Raw genomic sequence first — 10,558 nt, forward strand, 5'->3', positions numbered from 1 at the left:
CAGGCAGAGAGCCTGTGCGAGTGCTTGTCCCCGCTCCCCACTATGCCCCAACGTGGTCTTTGTGACCACCAACGTCTCCTTCACACCTTCAGCTCGCTTCCCTGCAGAACAGCTGGGACTTTCCGGCATAAACCTCATCCGTTGGTTTTTTGTCCTTCTCTTTTCCATCACAGCAGGGATGTCCGAGCCGCTCCCCCTCAGGCATCAACCAGGACTTTCAATGCTTTCCCAGCCCATGCCCTTTCAAAGCCATGGAAGCCCTTCTCCACTCTGGGTCACCCCAAGGCCACCCCAAATTCATCCACAAAGGCCTTTATCCGAAATACCAGCCCAGCCAGCGCAGGGAGAGTTCATTGCCTGTTACCCTCTTGGGAGCATCTTGGGGTTTTTGAGAACCTGAGTGCCGAAAGTGACAGGTTCTCACACTATTTTCAGCCCCCTCCGAAATCACAAAGTCCCCGGGAGGAGCAGCTCCCTGTGCTCCAGCGGGACCCTGCCCCGGTGGCCCAGGAGCTGTTAAGAGCCACTCACTATCGCAGGCGCAATCGTGCCCTTCTTTGGATTGAGTGAGTTGTTATCACATCCCTGACAGGTTCCCCGGGGTTGAGAATCCATCCCGACACCAAGATATGTTGGGAACAGGAGCAAACTATAAACAGAGATGAACCAAAAGCAAATCTCTGAGATGTGAATTGAGATTGTTTAAAACCCAAACCTGCTTTTTGCACACAGATTTCTTCCTTTCACTAAGTGATTTACACCACACTTACCCTTGAGCCCACAGGGACTAAAATATCTGCATTCCTCTCCAAAATGCATGGCATCTTTTTATCAGGACTTTGTTTGGAGCTTGCTCCATGCGCCGATAATGCTGGGAGTTTGGCATGCAGAGAGTGCCAGGAGAGATGAGTCCTGAATGTGCAACCACGACAGCCTGCTAGACTTTATATATATATATTTGCATACACACATACATATATACATATATGCATGTGCGTAGGTAATAATAATGTATGCATGTGTGCACATAATAATTCTGCATTAAAGCTCCTTTAACCAAAGAAACCTGAGGAAGATGCACGGCAGACTGTAAAACCGAACCAGTTCAAAATATTATGTGAGAGATTGCAACACTCCAAACAAAATGCAAGATGTTACTTTAAAAGAAGCAGGCTTGGGCTTTTGAATTTATGTAACCTAAACTGATTTTGTCTGTTTGAAATTGTTGTTGTGTGTTGGGAATCTCAAAGAGGCGAGGAGCAAAGCTGCAGACGTTTCCTTTGGAGTCCAAGATTACAAGCCCCTTTACTTCTTCTTGCAGCTCCAAAGCTGTTAATGGTTTGCTTCATTTTATTAACAGGAGACGAGAAAAAAAAAAATTCCTCCTCGGAGCATGTGTGAGGTGACAAGTTGGATAATAACAGCTCCTTTGGAAGCTTTTATAGTACATTAGGCAAACATAGTGGATGTTTATAGACTTTTAAAAATGCTGATTATATAAAAATGCATTTATAGCCTTCTAAAATACCAAGCTACTGTAATATAAATATTTCCAATAATAAAAAACTAAAAATGCAGATTATTGACCCAAATGGAGCATTTTTTGTATTGATTTCTGGTTTTCTTTGGGCCAAAATCTGATCTTGAACCAAAAGAATGGACAGTACCCTGTGATAAGAGTCAGGTCAATCGGTTATTCCGTGTCCTGCAGAAGATGCTGCACTTTCCTGGGATGAAGCCAGACTGACTGAACCATGCACCCCATTCACCCTCCCATCACCCCCAAACACCTCCAGCTCAAGGAAGCTCCTGGAAAAGCCAGGCACCACTCAGCAACCTGCTGGCCCAGCCACCTTCCCGCCTCGCTGGTGGGAGGAGGCTCTTGGTCACCCAGTGGTTGGTCTTCCTCTGTTCTCCATAAGAACTTGTATGAATAAATAATTTTTTATTGGCACAGAAGCTTGAATGTGGCTCTGTCCTGTTCCTGGCTGATAAGGTTGCTGGGGATGTGCCTTCTCTCTTCTTTGTCTCTTTTTCTTACTTTGACCCAAAATTCCATCAGTAGGTAGAATTAGCTTTTGCCAGTGGTAGTTGTCTCAACACAGATAAATTCTTTCTGAAAATTAAGGTCTTGACAAGTTGACTCATCCCTACCAAAACCCACATATTCCAAACACCTAGTGAAAAGATGAGTTGTTCTTTATTTCATAAATTTTTCTTGGCTTTGTCCTTTATTAATGAGTGGGAAAGACCAGCTAGGCTTTGGAGCTGCCTGCAAAGTTCCCTAAGTCAGCATGAGATCTGGCTCTTATATCACACGACTATAACACCTGATATATAGTTTGACCCAAAAGAAGAGTGTTTATTTCAGTTTCATCTTCCTGAAGCTAATTTTCTTCCTTTTGGTAATTTAAGTTCATTTTCTTAATAAAAAGCACATTTTTTTGGCGCAGGGTCCCACCTCTCCGTTAACTGAGCCCATTGAAAAATTTCGCGTTACTTGAGAAAATCTCAGCCCCACCAGCAAAGACCGACCGAGGGAAGCAGCTGCCTGCAACGCTCCCATCACATGAAAGCAGCAATTGCATCACCATTTTGTAACATAATGGTGCTTAAAAACACCTCTCCTAACTTCTCCCAGAGGCCAGCTCCAGCCTTTTCCAATGGACATGGATATAACATGTGTGACATACAATTCATGTGGATACAATGCAAAAGGTGCTTTTTTTTCCTGCCCGCCCCCAAGCCTTTTCCTTTTGTTTGGTGTTTCTGGCAAGAGAAAGAAAATAAAATTCTTCCCTCTCAAAATCCTAATGTAGGACTCAGCTGTGTGATGCTCTCCCTTTTTTAATTGGGAAACTGAGGCAGGATAAGGGGTTGCTCTGCCCTGGGAGCAAGGGCACAGCCCTGGCTGCTTCCCCACATCCTCCCGGTGAGCTCAGCCGCCTCCGGGGCTTATCAGCATCTTGCTGTTGGAGGATGAAACAGTGACATTAGAGATAACTCAGCCAATTACCCACCAGCTGACTCGAGTTCATTCACATGTTGCGGGCTTTTTTGTTCAGCAAGATGTAAAGGCTGCTTTGGGTTTTTCTTCGACTTTTCAGAAGTTGTGAAATACAGCCGTTGGATGCTATCGTAACAATGAAATACGGCTGTTTCACTGGCTGGCTGGGAGAATTTCAGTATCTCTATATGCACATATATGCAAAACCAGCACGTTGTTTCTGCAGTTTGCATGTGTAATATAATGCTCTTTGTTTTGGAAGATATTTCTCTGAAGACACTAACCACCTCATCTCCAAACACAAATGTTTTTCAATTATTAGAGGTTTTTCCCCTGCATTGTTGGAGCAATATTAACAACGGGCAAAAATGCAGCAGAACAAAAGATTTTCATAGCGGTCTATCTGTTTAAGTATTTATAAAGCACTGATCTCTCAGGTACCTGGCTCCTACTGTGGTTTTAAAAGATTATTAAGCTATCATACTATAAAGGAAAGAACAAAGGACCACTCATAAATTTAACCGAAACAACCATATTTTCTAATCTGTGTGATCTCTCTGAAACCTGGGATCTTCTTTTGTGTCAGGGACATTTATGTCTTCTCCGATGTCCTTCCAACAATAAGCATTCCAGCAACAGAGATCACATTATATACTGTGGTTTTGTTTGTGGCAGAACAAAATTAAATGAGTACATAAATTACTCTGCTCCTGGAATAAAGAAACAAGCAAAAGAGCATTTTTTTTTTAGAGTGGCTTTTTTTTTTTTTTCTGATAGGATGAGTTAGATTTCCTGAAACCATGTGCAAATTAAAAAGTTCACAGTTCAGGCTTATTGTGAAAGCTAAATCTCAGCCTCATTTTGAGAGGCGGTGTATTTAGGAAGACACATTTGGATTTGTGTAAGAACTTGTAATTGGTTTCCCACATCTTCCCTGAGCGAGCACGCCTCCCGCTCCCTCCCAGATTAACATTGGTGGTGCTTAACAGCAAAAAGGACACTCGTGGCTTGGTGCACGCTACAGAAATATCTCCTGGCGTTAATGGAGCACTGCAGCATTTCTCTGCAAAGACCTGCTACCTTGAATAACTCATAGCTGAAATGCAGCAGTGCCCTTTGTGCCCCCAAATGCAGCCTGCTGCAGGGTACCGTCCTCAGTGAGGTTTTGAGGAGCAAGAAGAGCATCCTTGGAAGGATGAGGCCTGTGGCAGGGCCACCAGTGGAGATGGTCCAAGCCCCCTTGAGCACCTCCACACCACCCCACTGAGCATGAACCTGCTCTCAGGCTTCTTATCAGGCTCCTCCATGGCAAATGTCAGGCCAGGAGTACCTGGGGTCACTGCTGATGGCTGGCCAGAGCCAGGGTTGGACAAGACAGGATTGGAAGCAGAGGAACTGTGGAGGATGGGAGAGAAGCCAGATCAGGAACTGACATGAGAGATGTGCAGGCTGGTGGGAGAAATGAAGTGCTGGAAGGGCCCTGTGCTTTTTTGCTCAAACACATCTTTTCCGTGTGTACGGGATAAGGTAACAAGATGCATGATTTATTTAACACAGAGAAAGCAGCTGTTCAGAGGAAGTGTGGGAGTTTTTAGGCAATCATGTTCAGTTCCTGAGGAGTCCCATTTACAAATGCTCACTGCTTCATTTTACCCCCTCCCTTCCTCTCATTTGCCTACGGTTGTCTCCCCATCAGGCTGTGCTGCACAGATGCTTTAGGCTCTCACTCAGTCTTTACTTCTGGCTTCACTTCAATTCCCTAAAGTTGTTGGGACTGCCTGGCTTTGAATGTCACCCCACCACCTTTATCTAATCCTTGACACTCTTTCTGAGTTTCTGACATCTGAGCTAAGGAAATCGTGCAGCACTGTGCCGAGGGTGTTAAAAATGAGCAACCTGCTGCAGCCAGGGGCATGGGTGAGGTTCCACTGCCTGCCCAGGAGCAAGCGAGACATCCTCTGAGGGACCAGTGCCAGCAGCTTTGTACCTGATGCTCTGCTGAACCAAGCCCTTGCTCAGATCAGCCACTCTCTACAAACTCAGCTTTCCTGCAAGGTCTGTGTTACCCCCCCAAATATATTACACAAGACTTGTGCTGCTGGATGGGGTCAACCTCATCCATAAGGTTAATATCTCCTTCTCTTTTGTCCAGGGCTGGGAATGAAACCGCATCACTTCTCGATACAGTGTCGGTGGTGCAGAGATCACCAGCTCACCAGCGTTTGAGGCTCGGGAGTCGCCCTGGGAAGCATGGCACGTACCCTCAGCCCTTCTGCAGAATTTCTAAGAGGTCTGGAATTAACTGTTCTCCTGCAAGTAACTCACTAATAGACGTGATTAGCAATTAAGAAAAACATTATTATCTGTCACATGGGATTGAGGAAATATTCATTGCAAGCTTGTGCGTGACAGTGGTAGGAAAAGGGTGCAGGAAGGCTAAGAAAATATCAGTAAGACAATGTCAAGGAGGTTGTCATAGGCAAAAACATAATGATGGGAGAGTAAGCCAACAAGATGATCCATGAAAGATGGTAATGAACGGCAGTGCCAGCCAGCAGAGTGTGCGCCATGTTGCACTTACAGAAGGTAATTTATCATCAGATATGGGTAAAAGTTCTTCTGAAAGATCCAAGAATCCTTTGATAAGTCAGGAAAAAAAACAACAAAAAAAGCATAGGTGAAGCGGTGAGCAAAATTAATTTAGCAAAACAAGGTGCTCTGTACTCATTGTGATAGGCAGTTCAAAAATTTGCTGTTCTTCTTAATCTCTGCCTTGTGCAGAGCTTTCACAGCGGTCTAAAATATCTGAGGAGATTTTAATGCAGTCCCTGCCCCTGCCAGACCTTCAACAGCAATTAGGCACCAACCCATGCAGACAGATAGGTGCTTGGTAACATTTCCAAAAGCACAAGCAGTGAATTAGATGCTTACTTACGGCAAAGCACTTCTGAAATTCAGCTGAACTTCCTCCCACATCCTAAGACACCCAAGTATCTTTGGGAATCTACTCCTTCCAGGCACACTGCTGTGCCTCCATCTAAGCACAATGTACCTGAACTAGCTGTGACCAAAGCACTTCTGGAAGAGCCATGTCAGAGATGCCATGCTGAGAGATGGTCAGATGGCATCTAGACCACACCTAGACCCTGGTCAGGTATCTCCAACTGGAGCTTTCCCAGACTACTGGGACACAACAGCTTGATGGGAGAAATTTGGTGCTTGCTACATTTCAAACTTACAGCTACAGCCCTAGTTCCTTTTCCCTAAAAAATATGGAACCAATATAAGGGAAAGTAAATGGTATTTTTTCCTCAAGCTGCAAAAGTTGAGTTAGTTTTCCATGCTCAGGCTGCATCAGGATGCAATATAGTCAAAAATAACTAATTTCCTCTTGGGATTGGTGGAATAATTGGAGCTCTTTAGGAAGGACACAAGTAACCCTTAACCATGTTCTGACTGAAAAGTATCATCTCATCTAAAATTGTAAAGAAATTCCCTTCTGGAACACATCTGGAAATGAAGGCTCTAATACAAATCTTGTTAAACCACCTGGCATTGAAGCCAAACCTAAGTAGGCTGGTTTTTGTTAGGACATACCCCTCATGCATCATGAGCTTATGGTGTCACTGACAGGCTTTTGCCCATTCTTTTTGGTCATGCTTCTCTATTTATTTAACATTAGCCAATTTATTCAAGTGTAAGTTAAGAACCAGTGGATTATAATAAATATTTATTGAAGTTTAACAAATCTGTAGGACCTGTATGTATATTAATCCTCATTATAAGTGCTGTCAGTTGCCACTTAACCTACAGTAGCTGTCTTCCAAATTTATTATATTAAACACATATTTGAGATGACTAATTTATAGCATTAGCAGAATACATTTATGTCACATCCCATACTCCCTGCCTTTGCAGGCTCCTTACAGAGAATCTCTCAGGAACCAGCCAACGCGTCCCAAAGCTGGCTGTGAAATGGACATTGTGAAAAGTCCACCGACCACCTCGTAAAACAGGAGTCCAGAGAGCAGCAGACCCAAAACCTGTGGAGGACACTGCTAAAGCCAAAAGTCTCCTTGGAGGCTGAAGCGGGAAGCAGGTGCCACAGCCTTCTCCTTCATGGGGCCATTGGGAGTCCATGCCTTTGCCTCAGCCACATGTTTTGCTGGAGCCTGCTAGAAGTCAATGACCTTCTGTCTGCTACTCCTTCCATGAACATGGTTGAATTTGGCTTTCAGGTTCAAAACGTACTTAAACACCCATAGATCATGAATGCCTAATCTACCGTTCTTTAGGAATCCATGTCAAGAAGCCTGAGGGTCCTGATCCAAAACTCACTGCAGCCAATAAAAGGCTCATTTTGATGCCACTGACACAGAGCCAGATTTTCTAACAAGTCCTGTCGCTAACAGCACCTGTGGTTTTTGCACACATCTGACTTGGGCCTGCAATTTTCTGAGCAAACACTGGATCTCTCTCCTTGATTTTTGTGCTTGAATCGACCATGCACCACAGTGTGTGTGCAATGAGGTGTGTGCCCATTCGAAGGCAGAGGTGAGGTGTGTTGTTCTGCAGTAATGGCATGGTAACTCCATTAGAAATAATGGTAATTATATTGTGACTCACCTTAACGCTACCACATTATTTCCTAATGACTGTTCAGTTAATTCATTTTTATTGGCTGTGTCTTGGAATGGAGCTTTGGAGTGTGCTACTAATGCGCTGGAAATTAAGAGTGTACATGGGCCCGTGGGGTGATTTGTACCCAGCTGCATATTGGTGCTCCTGCCTATAGCAAAGAGATTGTGAAATCAAAAGGGATTTATGCAAGGAATAGGAGATGCAGCCCTACCATGGGTCGGTCAGTAATGTCACCTTTGTGGAGAGGCAGTGGGAAATGCAAACAGGGCTCCTGCTGCAAAGAGCTCCCTGGAAATCTCAAGTAGGTGTCATTGGATGCAGGAAAAGTAGAGCAGCAAATGAATCATTGTCTGGTTTGTAGGGGAAGGTGACTGGGAGACACACTGGCTGCATGCACCAAGAGAAACTGCTTAGGTCTGCCCAAGCTGCAGCCCCAGTCTGCCTGGCTGAGAAGGTCCTAACCTTCTTTATTAGCTGTTGCACTAATGGGAGATAACGACCAGGCTCTTGGCTGAAGCTGGAGCCTTCCCTCCTGCTTCTTTGTTTACAAGGAAAGGTCTCCTTTCCTCTGTTGTCTTTGTGGTTCATTATGACTGTAATTTATTTGGGGATAGTGTTTTTGCAAGGTGCAAATTACCTCCCTCCAGGGAGGACCTCGCTACAGAGCAGAGTCTCCACCTTCCCGCTTTGGAGCTCTCCAGCCATCCAGACTGATCACCGCAGGTATTTTTAGAAGGTCATTCTGAAGCAGTAATTTCATCTAGTGATTTTATCTCTGCCTTTTAGCAAATATTGTTATTTTTTTCCCCTGCTGTTTCAGATGGTGACAGGTTTTAATGTCAACATCAAATTACCCCATATTTCTCAGCCCAGTTCCTGAGCCAGGACCTCTGCTGACACATGGAATCACGCTGGTTGTCATTCTCGGCAGAGGGACCAAGACGGTGTGAGCCTGGATGAATAAATTTCTTTCTTTCCTTTAGAGGTGGTCCCTCGAGACCATTTTTTCAAGCAGAGGGATTTTCCACTCTGCAGGACAAACAGTGCCATTCATAGAAAAAATATGGTAATGGAAGGGAGCTTTATGCCAGAATCTCTCTGCATGTGTATCAGCCTCAGCAGCAATGACAGTGCAGCTAGAGCAACAGGTTGCTTCAGCTAGCCAGGCTTGGAAGCTGCAGAAGCAGAAATGACTGTGTTTCTACAGACCCTAACAAAATAGAGCTCTTTTCTTTCTCTTTTGGCAGAGTGTCATTTTCCCCTTAAGAAAAAAAAAAAAAAATCCAGATTTCAAATACCTATCCCATTTAATAACAGCTATTTTAAGGTAGGTCAAACCTGTGGCCTGAAAATCCTTGACAGTGTCCCTTTGATATATTCCATTAGCCAACAAAGGGTTTGATGTAAACTGACATACATCTTTTAAAGGAGCAAACTGGATTGCGACAGCTGATAATCTCATTTTGTTGAAGGACTTCTATCACGTTACCTTTAGCTTGAGGCTGAGGTCTCCAGCAGGAGTTGGAGAAGCAGCAGGTTGCTGAGGAGCACTGCTCCAGGGCAGGTTGGAGCATGGGGACCATGGCAAGCCCAGAAGCCACATCTCACGGGGCAGCAAAGCATAGCAATGCTTCTGAAATCCCTGCAGAGAAAGTCAACCAGTCACCCAGCTAGGAGCTCACTTAACCCAACGTAGCTTAATTCTCCTCTTATTTTCATATTGGTGAGAACAGTACCTGGAGGCAGTCACAGGTGGCTCAAGAAAGACTGAGTTAGTTCTTTCTGCAAGGTCAAAGAGAGCCAAGCAGGCAAGACACCATTGCCCTGCACCACAGCTCCATCCAGGCAGCGTGAGAGATGACCCAGCCCTGATGGTGTGGTGCAGACATGGTAGGTGGCCAAGTGGTGATAAACTTCTGACGGCAAGCTCAGGCTGCGCCTGCCCAACCCTGCCCAACCCTGCCACCCATCTCTCTTCCCAATGCCGCTGTAAACAATGCGTCTTGGTGCTGCTTTCCCCATGCAGGAAGGTGCCCTGATGGAGGCAAAAGGACTGGAGGACATCGCTGGTCCTTCCAGCAGTCATGAAGTCAACAGGTACCACTATTGGCAGTGACAGCTCCTCACTGTGCGGGGCCTTGTACCACCCGCGGTGGTGGTACATGGTTTTCATGCCACTAATGGGACATGTACCTTGATTCTGGAGCCTTTTTCCAGTACTTGGAGCACTATTAACAAATAATTTTGTCCAACATGTCCTAAAGGTATTAGTTACATTTACTGTTCTGCCAAATAGCTGTTCCTTTCTGGTTTGGCATGTAGCATCTCATTCAGGAGAGAAGATAATTGTCTGACTCAATAGCTGATCTATTATCTACCCAATGATGGTTTCCCTTTTTGAAAACTGATGATCGATCAGTTACATTAAGGATCACTAGGTGTAATATGTTTACCACATATTATATTTATTCCAGCATGGGAGGAATGCATTAGGCTTCATAACATCCAAAGGGGATATTTCTGATGTAAAACTGGGCTGTATTAATGAGACTACCCATCAAAATGGATGGGTCAAATTAAAGTACAACAAATTGCAGACTCCTGCTTAAAAGTCACACCAGAACCTCCAGCCTACATTATCTGTAAAATTCAAACTGAGCCCATTTTTGGCTCAGACATGTTTACATTCTTCTTGAAAAATATATTAAACTGCATTTAATGCTATTCATGTAAAAGGTTGTATTATTTTTTTTCTTGATGCCACACAAGATGACTGAACCTTGAGCTCAGGACTTCAAGATACTACTGTAATTCAAATATTGATATTATCTCTGCAAGCTAGGTCTGGGCATGGAAGCAAAGCCTTTCCTCTTTTCCAAAAGAATCACAGTGATTTAGGAATCATTTCAC

This window comes from Strix uralensis, chromosome 18 (genome assembly GCF_047716275.1).
Source record: "Strix uralensis isolate ZFMK-TIS-50842 chromosome 18, bStrUra1, whole genome shotgun sequence".
Classification (NCBI taxonomy): Eukaryota; Metazoa; Chordata; class Aves; order Strigiformes; family Strigidae; genus Strix; species Strix uralensis.